The following is a 26,638-nucleotide window of genomic DNA, read 5'->3' on the forward strand; positions in this document are numbered from 1 at the left end:
CTATATTAATCAAACATATACTAAGGGCAGAAGTAGATACGAGATTATAAGAAGAAATCATACCAAATGCAAAAAGTAAACTACTACTGTGATCAAGTCATGTTACTTTAAGGTAATTACTTTAAGGGTAATTACCTTAGTTGGGAAAATTAGGGAAGCATTCCTCTGGGAAGAATTGAACCTGGATGTGAAGGGGGAAAAGGGAGCAAACAATTTTCCTTAAAGAACAGCACAGGCAAGGCCTTATTTGGAGGGGGATATGAAAATGAGGTACCTGGGTCAGATCACGCAGGACATAGTGGGCTGTACTAAGGTCCCGAAACCACAAAGTAATGAGAAGCCTGACTTGTGGAGATTTCTAAGCAGCAGTGTTCATCCTGCAGAGCCAGCACCCTGCCTGCCTGCAGTGGGGAAGGGAGGAGACCCTGCGGTGGACAGTGAGGATGCTGCTGCCACCTTCAGGCAAGAGAGGACTGCACTAGACCAGTGTGAGAGCAGAAGGGAATGGCGACAAAGTAAAGGTGGATGGCATCTAGTGATGGATTGGATTGGGATGGGTATGGGAAATGAGGGAAAACGCCAAGGAAGTCGCCTGGGTTTATGTCTCATGGGACCAAGAGGATTTCTTAGATCAGGGAAGTCTGAAAAACAGTGAGGTGTTTCTTGGGGTGGAATTGTGTTTGATTTTAGACATGCTGTTTGAGATGACTCTCAACCAAATCTATTTTTAAAGATACAGTGGTATTTAGTTATATTTAAGCTTCATTGTTAACTGAGGGAATACTAATTTGTGCTAGGATTTCATGGCTGAAGTCTATCTAGACACCTGTGCTAAATTGGGAATGTTACGTGCATTCACCAGACACGGAAAGCAAAAGAGAAGAGATGGCTGGACCTGCCATCTAGAGGTCTGCTGTCTGGAGGCCCAGATGACATAATCATGGCAAAGTACAGCAAAGGAGAGAGCACCAGCAGCAGAAATATTGAATGTTTTCAAAGGCAAGACTAAACAGCTGAATGTGCAACGCCTAAAAAGAAGTGTTCGGCGTGTTAAAAATAACTGGTCAAAACATTTACTGGTTATCAATCCCTTAACAAGCTTCAAAGAAGTTCCTAGAAAGCATGCTGGAAAATGTTAAATGACTGAAATGAGAAAGAGCAAGATTGATGGGTCAGGTACAGAGAGCAGCTAAGCATCAGGGGGGTGGCGCAGTAAGTTATCTTGGCAGGCCAATGAAACAGTTGGGATGCAGGCACAGGGCCTGAAGACATAGATCCACCAAGGCTAGAGGCCTGAGCGGGCACATAAAAGCAGCCAGGTGAGGGAGATATCTAGTCTACCCTTCCAGTCCTTCTCCAGAATACACCTCGTTCCCAGCCATCACACGGCTTGTCTCAAGTGGGCTTGTCATTCCTCCCACAGGGTCCTACCTTACCCCCTAATGTAATGCCCTTTCTGTCCAGGAACCTGCTCATCTCCCTCAAACCCAAGAGCATCTGGGGCCCAGACACCTTTTTAAAAATCATACTTGAGGCCAGGCGCAGTGGCTCATGCCTGTAATCCCAGCACTTTGGGAGGCCGAGGCGGGTAGATCACAAGGTCAGGAGATCGAGACCATCCTGGCTAACACGGTGAAACCCCATGTCTACTAAAAATACAAAAATTAGCCGGGCATGGTGGCGGGCACCTGTAGTCCCAGCTGCTAGGGAGGGTGAGGGAGGAGAATGGCGTGAACCCGGGAGGCGGAGCTTGCCGTGAGCCGAGATCGCGCCACTGCACTCCAGCCTCGGCGACAGAGTGAGACTCCATCTCCAAAAGAAAAAAAATCATACTTGAATCAGACTACCTGTGTCTCTGCCTCTCTTCCAAGTGGGGGGAGGGCAGGAGGAGGACAGGGCAGGTGGGAGGTGTGTGTTGCGGGGGCGGGGAGAAATTCTCCTCGAAGGTATTCTCTCCTTCATCCCCAAATTCCTGATCCCAGTAGTGCCTGTGGTGCAAGGGCTTGGTAAATAATGGTGCAGGGACAGTGGACATGCCCAGAGGCCAAGGAAGAGACGATGGGGAATGCCAGTCTATCTTTGTTTAGACATACATTTTCGGGTCACTGCCTCTGTGAGAGTGCCTTCTTTTAGGCTCCACTGAGGGCTGCAGATTCTTAGCACAAGACACTCTCTTATTCAAATGAAGACTTTGAGCCTCTTGCCCATTATGACACCTCATAGGTACCACTAAACAGGAAAAAGTGGGCTGACAATTCTGGCCAAGGAGTATTCTCTGAAGTACCAACAACAATAAATGTTACCTGGACTTACTTAAAAGGTATAGACATACTTCCTCATGCTGGTGACCTGTGATACTTTGGTAATAAACAGTTGAAGAGAGTAAACAAAATCTCGAGAGATTATACAAGACATAAAAAATGCCTGGGCACTTCCCCCATCCCCCCATTTCCAGGTTTCAGTAAATTCTGCCGACAGTCCTGCATCTTACTAGAGCCTACCATGGACAACAGAGGCATGCTGATGTGTGTCACAAGAAGGGGTGGCTAAGTATCAGAAGGTACAGTCACTTTTGCTGTTACTACTGGTCACAGCAGGCCTTTGTGCCATTAACACAGTGCTGTCCCTTAGAGCTAGCCCATGGAGCCTATGTGGCACTATCAAAGGTAACCTCGCATGCTGCTTGTGAGGCTGGGAAAAGGGCACAGGGAGGAAGACAGCAAGCATTTTCATCCATGTGGGCATCAGCCTGGATGAACCATGAGGGAGAATGGTTCTGGCATGTGCAGTGTTTGTCCATTCAGCTAAGGCTCAAATGGCAGTTTCTTCCTGAGAATTCAAGATTTACACAACTTGTCTAAGGCTCCACAGCTAGTTATGTGCAAGGTAGCAGGCCAGATTCTATTCTGTCCCATTCAAAGATGCTTAAGGAACTTGAGATCATGGTCCCCATTGTAGTAACCAGAAGGAAATGCTCCCAAATGCTCAGGAAGAGTGCTGATTACACTGAACACTGGGAAAAGAAAGATGGCTAGAAACTGCCAAAACAGGCCGGGCGCGGTGGCTCAAGCCTGTAATCCCAGCACTTTGGGAGGCCGAGATGGGCGGATCACGAGGTCAGGAGATCGAGACCATCCTGGCAAACACAGTGAAACCCCGTCTCTACTAAAAATACAAAAAACTAGCCGGGCGACGTGGCGGGCGCCTGTAGTCCCAGCTACTCTGGAGGCTGAGGCAGGAGAATGGCGGGAACCCGGGAGGCGGAGCTTGCAGTGAGCTGAGATCCGGCCACTGCACTCCAGCCTGGGCGACAGAGCGAGACCGCGCCTCAAAAAAAAAAAAAAAAAAAAAGAAACTGCCAAAACAAGATAATGGAAAGCCAACCCTCCAGTTTTAGGATCACAACCATGGGTTTTGCTTTTGAGATGGAGTCTTGCTCTGTCGCCCAGGCTGGAGTGCAGTGGTGCGATCTTGGCTCACTGCAACCTCTGCTTCCCAAGTTCAAGGGATTCTCCTGTCTCAGCCACCTGAGGAGTTGGGATTATAGGCACGTGCCAGCACCCAACTCATTTTTGTATTTTGGTAGAGATGGGGTTTCACCACGTTGCCCAGGTTGGTCTCCAACTTCTGGCCTCAGGTGATCCAGCGCCTCAGCCTCCCAAAGTGCTGGGATAACAGTGAGCCACCGTACCCGGCCACAACCATGGGTTTTCAATCCCACCTCAGATACATTCAGCTGCATGAACTGTTTTTTGTTTTTTGAGACAGTCTCTCCCTGCTTCCCAGACTGGAGTGCAGTGGAGCGTGATCTCTACAGCCTCGACCTCCGGGGCTCAGGAGATCCTCCCACCCTTGGCCTCTTGAGTAGCTGGGACTATAGGCACACGCTACCATGCCAAGATTTTCTTTTTTGAAAAAATATATGGTAGAAATGAGGTCTCTCTACATTGCCCAGGCTGGTCTCCAATTCCTGGGTTTATGCATTCTTTCCCACTTCAGCCTCCCAAAGTGCTGAGATTACAGGGATGAGCTACCCCATGTGGCAGCTGTGTGAACTGAAATGCCCCCTGCTTCCATGTGAAAAATGAGAATCCTCCACAAATGAGATAATGCACAGAAAGCTCCTAGCATTCCATTTGACAAATGAAATATGAGTGGCTTTGTTATGAGGGCTTTTCTAACTTAAATGAAAAATATGCACTTAATCAACAAGTATTATTCCATCTTCCAAATCTCACTATTGTAGTCTCTCACACTAACTTCTAGATTTTTGCTACATCCATGTCAGTGCAGATACGTGTTTAATGTCTTGTTGTATTTCTAATACAAATTATGCATTCAGCTATATACTACCTAAAACTGCAGTGTGATCTGCATTGGTGTACTGCATCATACGTTAACAGGGCAGTGGAGAGTCATATTTAGCGTAAGACCCTTGTCATTTGAGGAAGATAAGGTCACAGAGACCTTTGCAAAGTCCTAATTGGCCAATACCAATACCAATTGCCAATTGCCAAATACCAATACCAATTGCCATTTGTTAGAAGAAAAACAAAGCAGCACTGAAACATGGGCAATGGGTCACTAAGTGGCTCACTCCCATATACCAATTTGAATTCTTGCCTCCACTTTCACTGTTTTGCAGTGACCACATAGGCACATAGGTCCTAAGAACATGGGTTACCACTCATGATCCTATCCACTTCATGCTAGAATATCCCATGCCCTAACAGCCTCTTTCTGGGCCCCACTTAAAGCTGATCATGTGTTGCCATTTTAAATTCAGAAGCAGTAGTCACTGACCATGAGCTAGGGGGTAAACACACCAAATCCAGTTCAAACACTTGCTGAGTGCCATGAAGTGTCCATTACTGAGCTAGGTGCTGGGGATGACCTACAGACAAAACTGCAAAGACTTTCTTACTTCAAAAGGAGGCCATCTCAGTTATCTACAAGCTAGTAAGTACATGATTGTGTCCTGTGGCTTTGTAAGTGTTAAACTGGAAACCTCAGTGGCTATATTCCACTAGTTACTTCACAACTCTTCCTGGACAAGGGCATCTACACAATTCTGAAACCTCCTCCAGAGTTGACAAAAAAGGCCTGCTGGGTTCTGGATAGAAATGTAATTACAACAAAGCATTAATCAGAGTGCACTTTGGCCCCTTTCCTTGTTGCTACAAGTCTGATGTTTTGCAACCCCATTGTTCCTAGAGATAGGATTTCTAACATCAGGGTCATAAGGCTGTGTAAAAATTTGCGTCCCCACTGTTCCTATAGACAGTATCTCTGATATTAGAATCACAAGGCTTTTATTTAAGGATCGCTTAAGATGTGTATCAAGCCGGGCGCGGTGGCTCAAGCCTGTAATCCCAGCACTTTGGGAGGCCGAGACGGGCGGATCACGAGGTCAGATCGAGACCATCCTGGCTAACACGGTGAAACCCCGTCTCTACTAAAAAATACAAAAAACTAGCTGGGCGAGGTGGCGGGCGCCTGTAGTCCCAGCTACTCGGGAGGCTGAGGCAGGAGAATGGCGTAAACCCGGGAGGCGGAGCTTGCAGTGAGCTGAGATCTGGCCACTGCACTCCAGCCTGGGCGACAGAGCGAGACTCCATCTCAAAAAAAAAAAAAAAAAAAAAAGATGTGTATCAGACCCCAATTCCAGCAACCAGTTTGAAGACCCCCATGGAGGAACATGAACAGCATAATACAGCTTTTCTCCCTGTCCCATGACTTCACTCTGCACTCTTTGACCAATCAACCATCTTCACACTTCGGCCCACTTAAAACCCTTAGAAACCCCAGCCCCAAACTCCCTAGGGAAATGGATGTGCAGTTCTCTCCTATCTGCTCATGTGGTGGCCCTATGATTAAACCTCTTTCTCGGCTGGGCACGGTAGCACACCTGTAATCCCAACAATTTGGGAGACAGGAGTTTTGAGACCAGCCTGGGCAATACAGCAAGACCCCATCTTTACAAAAAATAAAAAATTAGCCAAAGCTGGGTGCAGTGGCTCACGCCTGTAATCCCAGCACTTTGGGAGGCTGAGGTGGGTGGATCACCTGAGGTCAGGAGTTTGAGACCAGTCTGACCAAAATGGTGAAACCCCATCTCTACTAAAATACAAAAAAATTAGCTGGGCGTAGTGGCATGCGCCTGTAATCTCAGCTACTTGGGAGGCTGAGGCTGGAGAGTTGCTTGAACCCGGGAGGCGGAGGTTGCAGTGAGCCGAGATTGCGCCACTCCAGCCTGGCAACAGAGTGAGACTGTCTCAAAAAAAAAAAAAAAAAAAAAAAAAACCCACAACAATTAGCCAAGCATGGTATTGTACCTGTAGTCCCAGCTATTCAGGAGTTTGAGGCAGGAGAATGTCCTGAGCCTAGGAGTTCAAGGCTGCAGCCAGTGAACTATGATCCTGCCACTGTACTCCAGTCTGGATAACAAGAGCGAGATCCTGTCTCCAACACCTCCCCCTACCCCCAACACACACACAACTCTTTCTCTGCTACAACCCAGTGTCTCAGCATTGCGGCATGCATCAGGTAATGGACCTCTTATGGTCTACAATTCTATGTATTTAGAAACGGTGAGGCCAGTTGTAGAACAAAACCAAAGCACCTGAAACTCAGCCACAATGAATTTTTTTTTTTTTTTTTTTTTTGAGACAGAGTCTTACTTTGTTACCCAGGCTGGAGTGTGCAGTGGAATGATTTCGGCTCACTGTAATCTCTGCCTCCCGGGCTCAAGCGATTCTTCTGCCTCAGCCTCCCAAGTAGCTGGGATTACAGATCCCCACCACCACACCGGCAAATTTTTGTATTTTTAGTAGAGACGGGGTTTCATCACGTTGGCCAGACTGGTCTCGAACTCCTAACCTCAGGTAATCTCCCCACCTCGGCCTCCCAAAAGTGCTGGGATTATAGGCGTGAGCCACTGTGTCCAGCCCCACAATGAATCTTTAAAAGTCAATTTTATTTCAACTCTATATTCGTCAATATACTTGGTCCACAACACTGAAACATCACCTGGTTTCTGCCCAAACACTTTCAATAATGATTAACTTCCTCCTATGCAATGTTTCATCTTCAAACTATTCTAGCTGCAAAATGATGCAGGGAACTAGATTCTCTCTCTGTGTATTCTTATCCCTGCCTTCTTCTGTGAGGCAGCAAAGTACCAATCTAATCCTTCTCCCATGTGATATCCTACATTATTTGGAGACACCCAGTCTCTTGATCACCAAAACTGCACATCTCTGGTTCTCTCAACTCCTCTGCATGCAACATGGCTTCTAGATGCCTTAACTTCCCGGCTGCCTACCTCTGGCTGAATTAGGCTCCTTATATTTCTTTAAATGTCTGTATCTTTGTACAAGTACTATCCATTACTAAAACAGGTTGATGCTTTAAGAATGTCACATATGAAGAAAAACAGGATGACTGAGCATTTTATAAACTTCCAAAACTCCAAAAACTTCCTCAGTTCTGAATAATACTCATGGTAAGTATGATTAACCTTCAGTGATTTTAACTGCCCAAGAAATATAACAACAGTTGGTTGATATATATATCAAGACTCAATTTATAACCCTTACTCATTTCATTACTGTAATCCCAACACTCTGGGAGACCGAGGTGGGCGGATCACAAGGTCAGGAGTTCAAGACCAGCCTGGCCAACATGGTGAAATCCCATCTCTACTAAAAATACAAAAATTATCCAGGCGTGGTGGCAGGCGCCTGTAGTCCCAGCTACTTGGGAGGCTGAGGCAGGAGAAGAACAGTTTGAACCCGGGAGGCAGAGGTTGCAGTGAGCCGAGACTGCGCCACTGTACTCCAGCCTGGGCGACAGAGCGAGACTCCGTCTCAAAAAAAAAAAAAAAAAAAAAAAAAAAAAGAAAAAACAAAAGTAAATTGTTTATCTGACCTTCTAAAAAATCAAGAGAGACAGAATATCCAAACAAGCCAGTTTTAGCAGGCATGATAAGGAACTACCCTCTCCTTTAATCCTTACAAAAAAGTAACCTGATGTTAACCAATCAGTTATCTTTCAATTATTGTTTTCTTGTTCCCACCTTACAAAGTCCATTCTTCTGCGACTGCCCACTGGGAGTTTTCATCCTATTTTGTATAATGGAGGCTGCCCTGATTCATGAACTGCAAATAAATGCCAACTAAGATCTTTAAATGTGTTGTAATTTTGTCTTTTAACAGGTATCATATCAAAAAGAACTATCCCTAGAAGGATTGACAAATTGGACTGCATCAACACTAAGAGCTTCTGCTCTTCCAAAAACACTATTAATAGAATGGAAAGACACAGACTAAGAGAAGATATTTGGAAATCATATATCTGACAAAAAGACTTGTAATCAGAATATACAAAGAACTCTCAAACACAGTAAGAAAAAAACCAACCCAATAAAATAAGTGGGCAAAAGATCTAACAGATACTTCACCAAAGAATAAGCAGGTGAAAAGATGTCTGTTCAACATTGCTACTCTTTAGGGAAACACAAATTAAACACATAATGAGACACCATCACACACCTTTTAGAAAGGTTAAAAAATTTTTTGGCCGGGCGCGGTAGCTCAAGCCTGTAATCCCAGCACTTTCGGAGGCCGGAGGGGTGGATCACGAGGTCAAGAGATCGAGATCATCCTGGCTAACACGGTGAAACCCCGTCTCTACTAAAAAATACAAAAAACTAGCCGGGCGAGGTGGCGGGCACCTGTAGTCCCAGCTACTCGGGAGGCTGAGGCAGGAGAATGGCGTGAACTCGGGAGGCGGAGCTTGCAGTGAGACGAGATCCGGCCACCGCACTCCAGTCTGGGCGACAGAGCGAGACTCTGTCTAAAAAAAAAAAAAAAGGCTAAAAAATTTTTAAATGACCATGTTGTGTTAGCAAGGACATGGAGCAGATGGAACTCCCGTACACTGCTGGTGAGAATGTGAAATGGAAAACCATTTTAAAAGTTAGATATATACTTTTGGGTGATGAAAATGTTCTGGGCCGGGTGCGGTGGCTCATGCCTGTAATCCCAGCACTCTGGGAAGCTGAGACAGGCAAATCACTTGAGCCCAGGAGTTTGAGGAAATCCTGGGCAACATGGCAAGATCCTGTCTCTACAAAAAATACAAAAATCAGCTGGGTGTGGTGGTGTACACTTGTAGTCCCAGCTCCATGAGAGTGAGACTCTGTTTCCTTAAAAAAAAAAAAAGGAAATAAAGAAAAAAGGAAAAGAAAGGAAAGGAAAAGAAAGGGAAAGGAGAAGGAAAAGGAAAAGGAAAAGGAATGGAAAGGTGAAAAGAAAAGGTTCCGTAATTAGATGGTGACAGTTGTATAACCTTGTGAATATTTGAACTGTACACTTTGGGCGAAGTGTCTCACGCCTATAATCCCAGTACTTTGGGAAGCTAAGGCGGGAAGGCTGAAGCTGGGAGTTTGAGAGCAGCCTAGACAACAAAGTGAGACACTGTCTCTACCAAAAAAAAAAAAATTTAGCCAGGTGTGGTGGCGTGTGCCCTTAGTTCCAGCTACTCGTGGGGCTGAGGTGGAAGGATCACCTGAGCCTGGGAGGACGAATGTGCAGTGAGCTGTGGTCACACTATTGCACTCCAGCCTGGGCAACAGAATGAGACCCTGTCTCCAAAAACAAAACAAAACAAAACAAAAAACGCACATTTTATATAGGGGAATTTTATGATGTATTAAGTATTTTAACTTTTTAAACAAAGTTAAAGCATATGCCTACCATATGCCCCAACCATTCCCCTCCGAAACAGTTACCTACCCAAGGGAAACGAAAACACAGATCTAGACAGAGACTTGTGCACCAGTGTTCACAGAAGCTTTTGTTGTAACAGCCAGAAACGTCAATCAATCCAAATGTCTATCAACAGAAAAGCTAATCGAATTGTGATACAGCTATACCATGAAATACCACTGAGCTACAAAAAGGAATGAACTACAGATACATACAGCACAGATAAAATAATAATGTCGAATGAGGCCAGATACTCCCCCACCCAATAAATACACAGTATATAAAGTATATATACAGATTCCACTTATACAAAATACCAGAAAATGCAAACTAGAAAGCAGATCAGTGGTTACCTGGAGAGGGGTAAGGAAGGGCAGCAGGCAGGAGGGCGAATTACAAAGAAATACTGGGATACTTCAGGGTAATGGATTTGCTCATTCCCTTGATTGTGGTGATGGTTTCACACAATACATACCATCTGTGAATGGTATGTATTCATATGTACATATGTCAAAACTCAAAGTGTACAGTTTCAACATGTATGGCAATTATATTTCAATCAATGAAGCTGTTCTTTGAAAAAAAAAAAAAAAAAGGTATAGTCAGAGGCCAGGAGGCTGCAAATATCTAAGGGGACGACATGGAAGAAGCAGCCACTCCGCATTGTCTCAGTTCTCACTGCATTCACGATTGCTGAATCCGGATTCCAGCTTCAGCTTTTCTTAATTCTCTGCTGCAAATGTCTGCCTTGTGTTATGTTAGCACCTGAAGTCCCATTAGACAGAAACCTTCCACTTATCCCATCCGTCCTTCCCAAGAGAAACACCACCTCCTGTTCTCATACCCAAAAAAATCACTTCCTATGTCCCTTTACCCCAACTATCACATCTGGTTTAGCCCTAGCCATACAAATCTTTCCCTAACCTCTTTACATTTCCACAATCCTAGTTGCATTATTACTTCTTGACTCCTGATTTACTTCCTTACTCCAGACTCCCTTCACTCTACTTCTGCTTGCTTTGCTACACACAGGAGCAGCTACTGAAAGCAAAGCTCCTTGGGCTAATTCCTCAGGCCCTCCAAGATCTTGGCCCCACATCCCTTCCGAGGCTCCCACAGCTCAGGTCTATGTGTTCACTTGCTACACTTGACTTCCTCTTCTATCTTAAACCTGTCTTGCCACACTTTTCCAACCCCCAGATCCCAGAAGGGGCATCCCTCTTGTATTCTGTGACTCAAACCCAGCAACTCCTCAGGAGATTAGCTGCAAACACCTGACTGAAGGGACAATTCAGAGCAGAGGCTGAGCCCTCGGATTTTAAGTCAAACCTGAATGCCAACACGCAGCAGGGTGAAGCAGCATCACGTACTAGGCATGAAGGCTGCAGCAAGAGATGGTATCAGGGCAAATCAGACCCTAGTGTTGGTCAAAAGAAAGGAGAATCCACTTCATACCAACTAGGACCACTAGAATAAAAAATAAAAATAAAAATAAAAAAAACAGATAATGAGTTTTGACGAGTATGTGGAGAAATTAGAACTCTTCTACACCGCTGGTGGAAATGTAAAGTGGTGCAGTCATTTTGGAAAACAGTCTGGCAGTACCTCAAAGAGTTAAACATATGACCCAGACCAAGCACGATGGCTCATGTCTGTAATCCCAGCACTTTGGGGAGGCTGAGGCGGGTGGAATACTTGAGTCCAGGAGTTCAAAATCAGCCTGGGTAACCTGGTGAAACTCTATCTCTAAAAAGCAAAAAAATAAAGAAAAACAAACACACATAATCATTCCTATGGGATCTGCACTGCCATCTCTATAAAAAATAAAAAATAATGAAAGAAAGAAACAAAAACGTATGATCATTCCTATAGGATGTGCTCTGCCAGTGTAGACAGTGATCTTTGGTTCAGGAGCTGCTTTCTCTTCCCCCAAGAAAATCATGGTTGACTTTTGATTTTTATTTTCAAACCTTCTTGGCAGTTGATTTTAAAATCATGAACCCAGAAAAGAACCATACAATAAATTTAGTCCAATTTTATGCCTTCTGCCCTAGTGAAAGACTCGTCTTCTGTTTCCCATGACAGTGGTTACCCAGGACTTCTTGGGTGTCCTAATTTATTGTTGAGTAACGTATTTACTTGGTTTCATTGTTTGAAACTTACTGTGACTGGTTCAGATTCTGTCCTCTGCAGAGATGCAATTTGGCAAACATACTGATTTTATATGTTGAGGGTGCCATGTTTGAGTCCCTATATTCAGTGAAGCACATCAGAGTTTGTGTTAATTTTTACACTAGTGCACATCTAAGTAGAGGGGCTGCTCTGGTCTGAATGTTAATGTCCCTGAAAAATTTGTATGTTGGAGCCTAAGGCCCAAGGTGAGAGTATTAAGAGGTGAGGCCTAGCTAGGTGCAGTGGCTCACGCCTTTAATCCCAGCACTCTGGGAGGCTGAGGCAGGTGGATCACCTGAGGTCAGGAATTTGACACTAGCCTGGTCAACATGGTGGAACTCCATCTCTATTAAAAATAACAAAAATTAGCCGGGAGTGGTGGCACGCGCCTGTAATCCCAGCTACTCAGGAGGCTGAGGTAGGAGAATCACTTTAACCTGGGAGGCGGAGGTTGCAGTGAGCCAAAATTGCGCCATTGCACTCCAACCTGGGCGACAAGAGAGAAACTTTATCTCAAAAAAAAAAAAAAAAGAGGGGGTAGGGCCTTTAGGGGAGTGATTAAGTCAGGAAGGGGAGGGACCTTGTGAATGGGACTAGGGCCCTTAGGAAAGTGGCTGCAGGGAGCCACCTCGCCCCTTCCACGATGTGAGGACACATAAAAGGAACCATCCAGAAGTGTGACCCTCACTAGACAGTGAATCTATTGGAGCCCTGATCTTGGACTTTCTCAGCCTCCAAACTGTGAGCAATAAACTTCTGTTGTTTACAAATTATCCAGTCTAAGATATTTTGTGACAACAGCCCAAAGGAACTAAGACAAAGAGGTTAACTGAAGATTTAGGGGATTTCTTCATTTTAGGAGGTGTTTAATTGTATTATTTGAGTTGAATTAGCAAGAGTAATGGCAAGTTGATTCAGTAAGAGTATGGGTAAGTGTAAGAAGCAGGGATGGTGAGGAAGGACAGGAAGGTCACTCGACTTAAACACAGTATCGCTGGCAGAAGAGAGGTAGAAAAGGCAAAGGTACTGGACAGGCACTGATTCTGGCACAGTGAGAAAGTTGTGAGTAGCAAAGCTATTACAGGACAGAAATGTGGTATGTGGTCAAGGCTGTTACCGCACTACTCATCACTCACACTGAGGTGACTGGGAGGAGCCGGGGAAGGACAGAGAGGAGTCACAGGGAGCTCATTTCCAGCCCAGCTAAATGGGAGGGAAAAGGCTGCCATCTCTGTGGCAGAGCTCACAGCTTCTCATCTGCCCTCCCTTTTGACCTCTGTAATCCTGCCAGGCCCAAATTATTTTGCTCACTTGTTGCTTGCTCTCCTGAAATAATCTGATGAACAAAACAATTTCATTAAAGATGAATGAATACTTCTAACAATACACTCTGAAAATAGGTAGGTAGAGGAAAACAATGTATCCTGTCTTTTAAGTAGGAACTGCATTAGTTGAAAAGGAGGGGGGGAATCTAACAGGTGAATGCCAGTAGAAGGAATATATTTAAAATGATTGAAATAAAAAATAATTTTGCAATATTTAATAAAGGGATTCAGGTAAAGATCGTTAAGTGATACCATAGGTGAAAGATGGGTGGGAAACTTAAAGATCCACATGGCGCCAAAGTATTACCCCACAGAGCACTTCCTAATCACACAGGAATGGGTGTAGGGCAAGGAAAAGTATCTTTACAATGCAGTGATATGGCTGTGACTACCTTAATACCATGATTAAACTTACTATCTCTAATACTGGAACAATCAGACATTATGAGGTACCTAATGAAGTATTCTTGTTAAAAATATATAAGCTAGGGCGGGCACAGTGGCTCACGCCTGTAATCCCAGCACTTTGGGAGGCTGAGGCGGGCAGATCACGAGATCAGGAGATTGAGACCACCCTGGCTAACACGGTGAAACCCCGTCTCTACTAAAAATACAAAAAAAAAATTAGCCAGGCACAGTCTTGATACTTGGGAGGCTGAGGCAGGAGAATGGCGTGAACTCGGAAGGTGGAGTTTGCAGTGCGCCGAGATCACGCCACTGCACTCCAGCCTGAGTGACAGAGCAAGACTCTGTCTCAAAAAATATATATATAAAATATATTATATACAATATTACATACAATATTGTATATATAATATATAATGTTGTATATATTATATACAATAGAATTGTGTATATATTATATATATATTGTATATATTATATATTATATTCACATATATGTTATATTCATATATATAATATATATATGAAAGCTAAATGTACTCAAGCCTTCAGACCTAACTTCCACTTCACGAGAAAGAGTGGGGATGTATAAATACATCAAACATCAAAAGATGCACTGAGACAAACCTAGAATATGGAACACTCTGTTAGGACAACTGGCTTGATCTTTCCAAAAGTAAAGATAATGACAGAAAAAGGGAAGGAGGGACCACATTCTAGATTAAAGGACTTGAGAGCATTTACAGGTGAAGTATCATGAGGTCTAATTTACTTTGTAGTAGTTTAAACGAAAGAAGAGATAAAGCAAATACAGAAAAATGCTAACTGTTGAAAGTAGGTAGGAGAGTGTATCTTTTACACTGAGTCTCTTTGCTTTGTGTATTTTTGACATTTTTTCAAAATCAACTGCAACAGCTATTCCATATTAGAGGAGGAGTGGCTTTCTGAACAGGACAGTTGGGGCAGAAGCTCTCATTGGATCCTAATCTAGCTAAACAGATTCTGCTTCTAATCTCTACCCTCAGGCTCTCCTACTGGAGTGGGGTCCAGGTAACTTCAACAATTAGAAATGCCCCAAACCAAACCTTCCAAAGTACTTCAGGTTTGTTTGACCAGTAACTCACCCCATCTCACTCCCCACTCCCAGAAGGCACTCAATACTCATTGAGATTTAAGTAATCCTTCAGGTCTTCATATAATCACTTCCATTTTAGGGGTCATGGTGGGAAGTAGGGGGTGATAAGACTTGAGGAGGTTAAGAAAAACTGTCACGGTGAGGGATCTTATTATAAAGAATAAATAACAGTTTGCTTGGTTAACTGTGTTGGGGAAGGAGAGCTTAAAAGGGAATGGAACATTTAGTAAACATTCCTTCCAATTCCTTGGGAAGAGTTAGCAGGAACCCTTAAAGTTTCCACTTTTCTTTTCCCTTGTCCCACCTCCTTAGCCTTTTTCATGTTTAATCTTCACACAGGAAAGTCTATCTGTAGCCTAGAACAAACTGACCCCATAGTTCAACACTGCCAGCAGAATTTCCCCTCCAGGTTTTCAAATTTATTCGCATAAAGTTATAGAAAGTATTCCTATATAAATTACTGTGGTAAAATATATATAACAATTACCTTTTTCACCATTTTTAAGTGTGTATTTCAGTGGCATTAAGTATCATAAAGTTTATTTTTGTTTTACAATAGATTTAAAATCCCACTTTAAGATAACTGGCAAAATGTGCAAACATGGTGCCAAGTCCAGGGGGAGGAAATGTAAAGGCTCCACACCTTCTGCACAGTTAAGTGCACCATAGACATCTTGATGGGGCTGGTGCCAGTTTGGCAGGCACACATATAAATAAAAACATTAAATGCTTGGTTGCTTCTCAGTAATGCCTAAAGCAGTCTTATTCACATCCCTATTTCAATATGTTAATTAAGTTATATACAATCACACTCTGTCCCTGTAATTTAACTAAAATTCCAATTTTCAAAACAGGATTTATAGGCTGACAGGTGCTGCTCTAGAGGAGCGGTGCCTTTTTCCAGAAGGCAAATCTATCTGTGGCAGAGAACTCAGTCCTGAAGATCTAAATAAAGGACTGTTAATTCAGAGGTCATGCCAATCTGGACACAGACCTTGGTACATAAGGCCTGTTCAGAGGCTGGTGATCTTAGCACAGATTCATTTCCCAAGCACCTGCACCAGCCCAACTGCTAGAGATGCAAAGATGACCCAGATAGTCTCCCTACTTCAAGTTTGGTTTAAGGAAACCCTAGATAAGCAGACAGGAAAATGGCAATATATGTGTGATGTCATAGGAATAGTCAAGACTTCATCCTCCAAGTGGGATGGGGGGGGTATAGAGGACTTTTGACTATGGTTTGCTGTATTTTAAGTTTTGAAACAATGAGTATGTATGACTTCGTAATCAAAAGAAACTCTCAACACAAAATAAGGGGCTAGAGATGATCAGGAATCTAACCCATTATATGAGGGCTTAAAGAACGCCTCCCAAAGAGGATACCTAGATGTTGAATCCTCAACCGGGTACAGAGATTATCTTCGAAGAATAAAGGCCAGAATTTTAACATGGGGAGGAGGCAACAGGCTAAGAAACCCCAAGAACAGCTGTGCTTACTTTTTATACACTTATGCCAAGGATTTGGGGGCTGGAAAAATCTGACTCCTCGGTACTCTTGCTTCTACTTAGCTTTAGAAACAAATTCATGCGTCTGTACATTTCCATCCTTATCTGTAAGAAAAGCTTCCTCTCCACCTCTTAGGGTTGTAGGGAGGATTCCACAGGCAAATGGGTGATGATGCTTTTTAAGGGATAAAACACTTTATATAGGTCTATACCTTAACTGAAGTCGCTATGGGACTGGCAGTGAAATGACATGATTTTGCCTAGGTACCCCTACAAAGAGGATTCGACCAGAAAAGATTTCAAGGTCTACACTAGTTCATATGTTTATAACTCAGTTTAAGCTAGAGGCTGAGTGTTTTTCTGTAGCTCTTGCTAGCCAAAAACCTATCCACCTTACACTTCCAGGCTTGGCCTCTGGATGTTATGCTTGCTAGATGAATTTCCTTGCTTCCACACAAAGGCTTGACAATCAACAGACGGTTAGGTGACAGCACTGACCTTATTGCTCATCCCAGTGTATCTAAGGGGTACTCACAAACCAACTATTAGCACTCTACATTGTAGGAACTGTTTGTGAAACAGAGATATAAGAATCCTCCAAGAGGGCCGGGCGCGGTGGCTCAAGCCTGTAATCCCAGCACTTTGGGAGGCCGAGACGGGCGGATCACGAGGTCAGGAGATCGAGACCATCCTGGCTAACATGGTGAAACCCCGTCTCTACTAAAAAATACAAAAAACTAGCCGGGCGAGGTGGCAGGCGCCTGTAGTCCCAGCTACTTGGGAGGCTGAGGCAGGAGAATGGCGTAAACCCGGGAGGCGGAGCTTGCAGTGAGCTGAGATCAGGCCACTGCACTACAGCCCGGGCGACAGAGCGAGACTCTGTCTCAAAAAAAAAAAAAAAAAAAAAAAAGAATCCTCCAAGATAAAACCTATCTCTGGGAAAAAGTGACTCTATTACTGCTGCAGTATCTGGGCTCTCCAGAGATAAACGGAACCAATAGATTACATATAAAGAGAGTTATTACAAGGAATTGGCTCACAGGATTATGTAGACTGAGAAGTCCCATGACCTGTAGTCGGGAGGTCTGAGAATCAGGAGAGCTGACGGTGTTAAGCTCTAGTCGGAGCCTCGAGACCAGAGGGCAAAGAACACCTATGCTCTATCTCAAGCACGGTCAGGTGGAGAAAGGAACACTCTCCTGCTCAGCCTCCTTCTCTATTCAGCCTCCTGTGGATGAGGCTTACCCACGCTGGGGAGGCAGTCACCTTCACTCAGTCTACCGAATCTCATCCAGAAACACCCTCACAGACACATCCAGAATGTTTGACCAAGTATCTGGGCATCTGAGGCCCAGTCAAATTGACTCATAAGTCATCATCGAGGCTGGGCACGGTGGCTCACGCCTGCAATCCCAGCACTTTGGGAGGCCAAGGCAGGCAGATCACCTGAGGTCGGGAGTTAGAGACCAGCCTGACCAACATGGAGAAACCCCATCTCCACGGTGACTAAAAATACAAAATTAGCTGGGTGTGGTGGTACATGCCTATAATCCCAGCTACTTGGGAGGCTGAGACAGAAGAAATCGCTTGAACCCGGGGGGCAGAGGTTGCGCCGCTCCACTCCAGCCTAGGCAACAAGAGTGAAACTCTGTCTCAGAAAAAAAAAAAAAAAGTCACCATCATACACGGGCACATATGAAAACCTAACAGACCTTACTTGAGGTTCAGGTACCATGGGGTGTTGTAATGCCCAAGCAAAAGCTGAGCTCTTCAGGCTGAGGAGGAAGTGCTAAAGAACAGAATGTCAAAGGTTTCGCAACACTTTGCTTCTATTTCAAAAGTTACATTCCTGCAAAGGAGGTGTAAAGTGACTAAAACGGAAAACCCATTCTCAAACTGGGCCCACAAGATCTTGGCACAATAGATGTCCGCCTGCCTCACAAGATCATCCAATGCACAGCCTCCCTCTGACAACTTTTAGGTAGTCGTGGCTAGAAGCTGACCTGAGATGGCAATGCACAGCCACCGGGACAATTGGGGAAAGGAACTAACATAAACCTTCCTTACCTACCACATTAAGCTCCTGCGGGTTTTCCACCATTAACACTGAATTCCTGCCACACTATGAGGAGCTAATACACAGTCTACTTAATTTTATTCCTCTTAGGTTAACACATTTGCCTTAGAATGTAAATTTTCAGTTTCCCTGTAGCTACTCAACAATCTCAATGTTTTTTTTTTTTTTTTTTTTTTTTTTTTTTGAGACGGAGTCTCGCTCTGTCGCCCAGGCTGGAGTGCAGTGGCCGGATCTCAGCTCACTACAAGCTCTGCCTCCCGGGTTTACGCCATTCTCCTGCCTCAGCCTCCCGAGTAGCTGGGACTACAGGCGCCCGCCACCTCGCCCGGCTAGTTTTTTGTATTTTTTAGTAGAGACGGGGTTTCACCGTGTTAGCCAGGATGGTCTCGATCTCCTGACCTCGTGATCCGCCCGTCTCGGCCTCCCAAAGTGCTGGGATTACAGGCTTGAGCCACCACGCCCGGCCAACAATCTCAATGTTAACTGAAATCATATTTCACGGCCACACCAGCTTATGACGCATTTGGCTTTCTTTGGAAAAACAATTTGAACAGAAGATACGGATCTTACTCATTTGTAAAACAGAGGGGCTGTAGGTTGAAGATCTTCACTGAACTTAAAAACAAGCTGTAGTTTGTTTACTACTTAACCAAAGCCTGAGTAGCATTAGAACCGTAAGTCCCCTTAAAACTCTGAGCCAGGGATTTTGTTTCTTTGTGCCAACAGAAACATTTCAAATGAACGCATATGTGAAATCTTAAGTAAAAAACAAATAAAACACAGCTATTCCTCGGATGGCCAAGAGCAATCCAATGCTACCAAAGGATCATGTTCAGGGAACCCTCAAGAGTTCTATCCACAACCAGAACATTATTATTTACTCCAAACCCTTTTATCTGATAAATGAGAAAACTAATGCTCAGAGACAGAAGCATGCTTGCCCAAGAGTAAAAACCCCTAAAGATTTTTCATTGTTGTTTTAAAGTCATTCACTCTTGATGAATGTCACTACAAACAAGCAGAACTTAAAAACCAAACGCTGGGGTGTGTGGCTCACACCTTAACCCCAGCGATTTGACAGGCCAGGGCAGGAAGATCATTTGAGGCTGGGAATTCAAAACCAGCCTAAGCAATATAGTGAGACGCTGTCTCTACAAAAAAATTTTAAAATTAGCCAGGTGTGGTGGCTCACACCTATAATCCCAGTGATTTGGGAAACCAAGGAGAGTAGACGGCTTGAGCCCAGAACTTTGAAGTCAGAGGGAGCTACAATCGCACCACTGTACTCCAGCCTGGATGACTGAGCAAGACCCTGACTCTAAAAATACAAAAAATAAAATAGGCTGCGTACAGTGGTTCAGAAGTGTAATTCCAGCACTCTGGGAGGCTGAGGCAGGAAGACTGCTTATGCCCAGGAGTTGGAGACCAGCCTGAGCAACACAGCAAGACCTTGTCTCTATTTTCTTAAAAATATTGCTTTTAGGCCAGGCGCAGTGGCTCATGCCTGTAATCCCAGCACTCTGGGAGGCTGAGGCAGACGGATCACTTGAGGTCAGGAGTTCAAGACCAGCCTGGCCAACATGGTAAAACCCCATCTCTACTAAAAATACAAAAATTAGCTGGGCATGTGGTGGGCACCTGTATTCCCAGTTACTCGGGAGAATGCGGCAGGAGAAATTGCTTGTAACCCAGGAGGCAGAGGTTGCAGTGAGATCATGCCACTATACTACAGCCTGGGCAACACAGTGAGACTTGGCCTCAAAAAAAAAAAAAAAGTTTGTTTTTAAAATAAATAAAAATATTTTATTTTAAAAATAAAATATAGGCCGGGCGCGGTGGCTCAAGCCTGTAATCCCAGCACTTTGGGAGGCCGAGACGGGCGGATCACGAGGTCAGGAGATCGAGACCATCCTGGCTAAAATGGTGAAACCCCGTCTCTACTAAAAAAATACAAAAAACTAGCCGGGCGAGGTGGCGGGCGCCTATAGTCCCAGCTACTCGGGAGGCTGAGGCAGGAGAATGGCGTGAACCCGGGAGGCGGAGCTTGCAGTGAGCCGAGATTGCGCCACTGCACTCCAGTCTGGGAGACAGAGCGAGACTCTGCCTCAAAAAAAATAAAAAATAAAAAATAAAATAAAATAAAATAAAATAAAATATAAAAAACTCATCTCGTGCCTCTGCCTCTCCTGTACTTCTAGCTTTGCTTTCAAACTGCTAAGCACACCTGGCCTCAATATCACACTTGTTCCCTCTCCTGCACCATCAGTGGCTCAAATGCCATCTTTCCCCAACCATCCTACATAAAATGGCACACTTTCACTTCACCCTGTGTTACTGTTCTTCACAGCACTTAGCTGACCATGTTCTATCAAGTATGGCTGGGGGAGAAGTAAACGGAGAATAACTGCCTAATTTGTATAGCCTCTGGTTGGCATGAGGAAGGGTTCTGGAAATAGGCAGTGGTGATGGATGTACAAGAGTGGGACTGGGCCAGGTGCAGTGGCTCACACCTGCAATCTCAGCACTTTAGGAGGTGGGGGCGAGCAAATCACCTGAGGCCGGGGATTCAAGACCAGCCTGGGCAATACAGCAAAACCCTGTTGCTACTAAAAAATACAAAAACAAGTCAGGCATGGTGGTGCACACCTGTAGTCCCAGCTACTTGGGAAGCTGAAGCAGGAGAATCGCTTGAACCCAGGAGGTGGACGTTGCAGTGAGCTGAGATCATGCCACTGCACTCCAGCGTGGGTGACAGAGCACAACTCTGTCAAAAAAAAAAAAAACGAATACTAAGGTGAAAAACCCCAACAGTTCAAATATGAACCTCTGCCATTACCACACTGTTTTCACTAGTGTAGCTTTGTAGTACATTTTGAAATCAGGAAGTGTGAGACCTCCAACTTGGTTGTGTGTTTTCAAGATTATTTTAGCTACTGGGGATCCCATGATTTTCCATATCCATGTTAGCATGGATTTTTCTATTTTCTGCAAAACCATCATTGAGATTTTAATAAGAACTGCATTTAATTTCTTACTTTGGGGAGTATTGTGATCCTAAGAATAATAAGTTTTTAAATCCATGAACATGAGTTACCTTTCCATTTATTAAAGTCTTTAATTTCTTTTTTTTTTTTTTTTGAGACGGAGTCTCGCTCTGTCGCCCAGGCTGGAGTGCAGTGGCCGGATCTCAGCTCACTGCAAGCTCCGCCTCTGGGGTTTAAGCCATTCTCCTGCCTCAGCCTCCCGAGTAGCTGGGACTACAGGCGCCTGCCACCTCGCCCGGCTAGTTTTTTTGTATTTTTTTTAGTAGAGATGGGGTTTCACCGTGTTAGCCAGGATGGTCTCAATCTCCTGACCTCGTGATATGCCCGTCTCGGCCTCCCAAAGTGCTGGGATTACAGGCTTGAGCCACCGCGCCCAGCCAAGTCTTTAATTTCTTTTTGCAGTGTTTTGTAGCTTTCTATATACGTCTTTCTCCTACCTAATTTACTCCTATTTTATTCTTTTCCATGATATTGTAAATATAACTACTTTCTCGATTTCCTTTTCAGATTGTTCATTGTTAATGTTATAGAAACAGAACTTTTGTTGATTCTGTATCCTGCAACTTTGCTGAATGAGTTTATCAGATCCAAAAGGGTTTTGTGTGAGAGAAATTTTCAGAGTTCCCTATATAAAAAATCCTATCACTTTCAAGGTTGGGGAGATGGCATCATCCAAAGCAGAAAGAGTACAGTCTCAGGAACTGAGCAAAGAAAGGTAAATGAGGCCGGGCGCGGTGGCTCAAGCCTGTAATCCCAGCACTTTGGGAGGCCGAGACGGGCAGATCACAAGGTCAGGAGATCGAGACCATCCTGGCTAATACGGTGAAACCCCGTCTCTACTAAAGAATACAAAAAACTAGCCGGGCGACGAGGTGGGCGCCTGTAGTCCCAGCTACTTGGGAGGTGGAGGCAGGAGAATGGCGTGAACCTGGGAGGCGGAGCTTGCAGTGAGCTGAGATCCGGCCACCGCACTCCAGCCTGGGCGACAGAGCCAGACTCCGTCTCAAAAAAAAAAAAAAAAAAAGAAAGGTAAATGAATTTGAGATTCAGATCTCGGGCCTAGTCAATCTAGGTAAGAGATTGTCAATTTTGTTAGTCTTTTCCAAGAACTAACTTTTGGATTTGCTGAATTTTTCTATTTTATTTATCTCTATTGTATTAGTTCCTTCTTTCTGCTAGCTTTGAGTTTGTTGTTTTCTACTTCGTTAAGGTGTAAAAAATTAGACTAGTGATTTGAAGTCTTCCTTCTATTTTAATGAAGGCATAGTTATAAATTTCCTCCTTTAACACTGCTTTTGTGGCATCTCATAGGTTTTACAATGTTTTATTTTCTTTCTGTTAAATTGTTTCTAATCCTTTTTTTCTTTTCTAATTGCCCTTGTGATTTCTCCCTTAACCACTGGTTCTTGAAGAGGGTGTTACTTAATTTACACAAAGTTTCCAGTTTTCCTTCTGTTACTGATTTCTCACTTCATCTCATTTTGTCAAAGAAAATACCTGGTATAGTATTTTTTAAAATCTATTGAATCTTAATTTCTGGCCTAATGTATGGTCTATCCTAAAGAAGGTAAGAAGGTCCTAAGTCTACTTAAGAAGAAGATACATTCTGCTGTTGTTGAGTAGAATGTCCCGTGTATGTCTGTAAGATCTAGTTGGTTTCTTACATTGTTCAAGTACTACATTCTATTTCTCTACTTATCTTCTGCCTGGTCTTCTACCCATTAAAGTCCCCGACTACTACTGTAGAATTATTTCTCCCTTCCATTGTCAGTCATGCTTCACATATTTGAGTGGTCTGTTATTAGGTGTATAAATGTGTTTTTTCTTTTTGCTGTATTAAACCTTTTACCAATATATAATGTCCTGCTTTGTCTCTTGTAAACTTTTTTGATTTAAAGTATATTTTGTCTGATATTAGTGTAGCAACCCCGATCTCTTTTGGTTACTATATGAACAGAGTATCTTTTCCATCCTTTCACATTAAATTTTTTTTGTCTTTAATCTAAAGTGAGTCTCTTTTTTTTTTTTTTGAGACGGAGTCTCGCTCTGTCGCCCAGCCTGGAGTGCAGCGGCCAGATCTCAGCTCACTGCAAGCTCCGCCTCCTGAGTTTATGCCATTCTCCTGCCTCAGCCTCCCGAGTAGCTGGGACTACAGGTGCCCTCCACCTCGCCCGGCTAGTTTTTTGTATTTTTTAGTAGGGGGGTGTTTCACCGTGTTAGCCAGGATGGTCTCGATCTCCTGACCTCGTGATCTGCTCGTCTTGGCCTCCCAAAGTGCTGGGATTACAGGCTTGAGCCACTGCGCCCGGCCTAAAGTGAGTCTTTTATGGCAACAAGCTGGATCATGTTTTTCTATCCATTCTGCCAATCTGTCTTTGGACTGTAGGGTTTAAGCTATTTACATTTAAATTAAACACTGATAAGGCAGAACTTTTGTCATTTTGCTGTTTGTTTTCTATATATGTCTCACAGTTGTTTTGTCCCCTATTTCCTGCATTATCTTCCTTTGTGTTTAGTTGATTTTTGTAGAAAAAACATTTTAATCCCCCTTTCTTTCCTTTTGTGTATATCCTAGTTATTTTCTTTTTGGTTACCATGGGGGTGATATTTAACACCCTAAAGTTGTACTACTCTGATGTGAACATATACCAAGTTAACTTCAACAACATATAAAATCTGCTCCTATACAGCTTCAACCCCACCACCTTTCAGCCATTAATGCCACAAAATTACATCTCTATGTGGTGTGTCCAAAACACAAACAACTTCTTGATACGTTAGTCTCTTAAATCATGTAAAAAACAGAAACAGTACTAGCTTTTTTTTTTTTTTTTTGAGACAGAGTCTCGTTCTGTCACCCAGGCTGGAGTGCAGTGGCCGGATCTCAGTTCACTGCAAGCTCTGCCTCCCAGGTTTACGCCATTCTCCTGCCTCAGCCTCCGGAGTAGCTGGGACTACAGGCGCCCGCCACCTCGCCCGGCTAGTTTTTTGTATTTTTTAGTAGAGACGGGGTTTCACCATGTTAGCCAGGATGGTCTCGATCTCCTGACCTCGTGATCCGCCCATCTCGGCCTCCCAAAGTGCTGGGATTACAGGCGTGAGCCACCGCGCCTGGCCAACAGTATTAGCTTTTATAATTTCTCATATATTTACCTTTATCAGACATGATTATATCTTCATATAGATTTGATTTCCTGTCTAATGTCCTTTTATTTCAACCTTTATGACTTCCTTCGTGAAGGGGGATCTAGTGGTAACAAACTCCTTAAGCTTTTGATTATCTGGTGCTGTAGTGTTAGTGTTTGTGTTCCTCCAAAATTCATTCTGAAACTTAATCCCCAGTGCAACAGGATTAAGAGGTGTGGCTCACACCTGTAACCACAGCACTTTTGAGAGGCCCAGGCAGAAGGATCACTTGAGCCCAGGAATTTGACACCAGCCTGGGCAACACAGTGAGACTCCCTCTCTAGCAAAAATAAAAAATAAAGAGGTGGGGCTTTCAAGAGATGATTAGGCCATACTGGCTCCACCCGTAAGGATAGGACTAATGACTTTATATAAGGACTCAAGGGAGCAAATTCATTCCTTCTGCAGAGTGAGGACACAGAAACAAGGGACCATCTTGAAAGCAGAGGGCAAGCACTTATCAAACACCGTATCTGCTAGAGCCTTGATTTTGGACTTCCCAACCTTCAGAACTGTGGGAAACAAGTTTCTGTTCTTCATAAATTATCCAGTCATAAGGTATTTCGTTAGAGCAGCACAAAAAAACTAAGACATCTGAGAATGTTTCAATTCCACCCTCATTTTTTTAAAAATATTTTTTATTCAGGTTAAACACACACACACACAAAATTTACTATTTTTATCATTTTTAAGTATACAGTTCAGGGTAATAAATATATTTATATTCTTTTTTCCCCCTTCATCCTCTATCTGCTTCCCCACCAATATATGCTCTATCTTCATAAAATCTACTTTTCTAGCTCTGACACATGAGTGAGAACATGCAATATTTGTTTTTCTGTGCTTGGCTAATTGCACTTAACATAATGGCCTCCAGTTTCATCCATGTTGCTGGATATGACAGTATTTCAGTTTTGCTGGATATAGAACTCATAATTGACAGTTTTCTTCCATCAATAACTGAATACATCCACCCACTAACTTGTGTTCTTGAAGGTTTTGATGAGAAATCCGATATGATCTTCTGGGGAAATTATGATAACAGATATCCTCCTCTCCTTTCTACAGATGTCAATCATGTACCCAATTGTATCTTATGCAACAGAACATTTCCTTAGGGTATCATGATGTCAGTTAATTTGTAGCAACATTTTGAGACCAAACATCAGAGTTTAATTCAGAAAAAGGTATTGAATATTTTGAGTGTACACATTATGACATGTTTAAAAGCCAAAAGGTGGCCGGGCGCGGTGGCTCAAGCCTGTAATCCCAGCACTTTGGGAGGCCGAGACGGGCGGATCACGAAGTCAGGAGATCGAGACCATCCTGGCTAACACGGTGAAACCCTGTCTCTACTAAAAAAAATACAAAAACTAGCCGGGCGAGGTGGCGGGTGCCTGTAGTCCCAGCTCCTCGGGAGGCTGAGGCAGGAGAATGGCGTAAACCCGGAAGGCGGAGCTTGCAGTGAGCTGAGATCCGGCCACTGCACTCCAGTCCAGGCGACAGAGCGAGACTCCGCCTCAAAAAAAAAAAAAGCCAACAGGTATTAGAGATTTTGAACCTGGAAATAAAAAAGGCTGCTGTAGCATACTTCAGGTTTCCAAAAAAATAAATATCAACTTCTATAACCCATCTAAAGAATAAGCACTTTTTTTTTTTTTTTTAAAAGAGGAAAAGGTTCTTCAGACCAAAAGTGAGAAAATCACTATGGATTATCCCCAGCTACGTATGACTGGCTCATTTCTTGCTCTGGACATTATAAGGAGCCATTGTTCTGGAATTACAATCACCTAAATAAGCACTTGGCAGGATCTAGGTTTTTGGTCTGCACAGCCCAGTAAGCTGATTTTTGGTGACCTGACAAACAGAGATCACAATTATATTGTTTCCTCATGTGTGTGTTTTTTTCTATTTTATTTATCTTTTTTTTCTACTTTGTCTTTGTCCTCATTTTTCTTGTCATTTTTAAATTTCCTTTTTCTTATTCTTTTTTCTTTTTATTTTCTCATCCTCCTTTA

General features: G+C 43.6%; 1 protein-coding gene and 1 long non-coding RNA gene across 2 annotated transcripts in view; one reads left to right on the forward strand and one right to left on the reverse strand.

Annotated features, from left to right (window-relative positions):
- The window catches only part of RAB7A (RAB7A, member RAS oncogene family), an 88,992-nt gene that overhangs the window by 33,012 nt on the left and 29,342 nt on the right, over nt 1–26,638 (reverse strand). The gene's annotated exons all lie outside the window — the stretch shown is intronic.
- Nucleotides 25,744–26,402, forward strand: LOC117083338. The gene is made up of 2 exons (XR_004437054.1): nt 25,744–25,857; nt 26,164–26,402. It is a non-coding gene; the product is annotated as an uncharacterized LOC117083338 (long non-coding RNA).

The sequence above is a fragment of the Trachypithecus francoisi genome, unplaced genomic scaffold (assembly GCF_009764315.1).
Source record: "Trachypithecus francoisi isolate TF-2019V2 unplaced genomic scaffold, Tfra_2.0 Lachesis_group0, whole genome shotgun sequence".
NCBI classification, from domain to species: Eukaryota; Metazoa; Chordata; class Mammalia; order Primates; family Cercopithecidae; genus Trachypithecus; species Trachypithecus francoisi.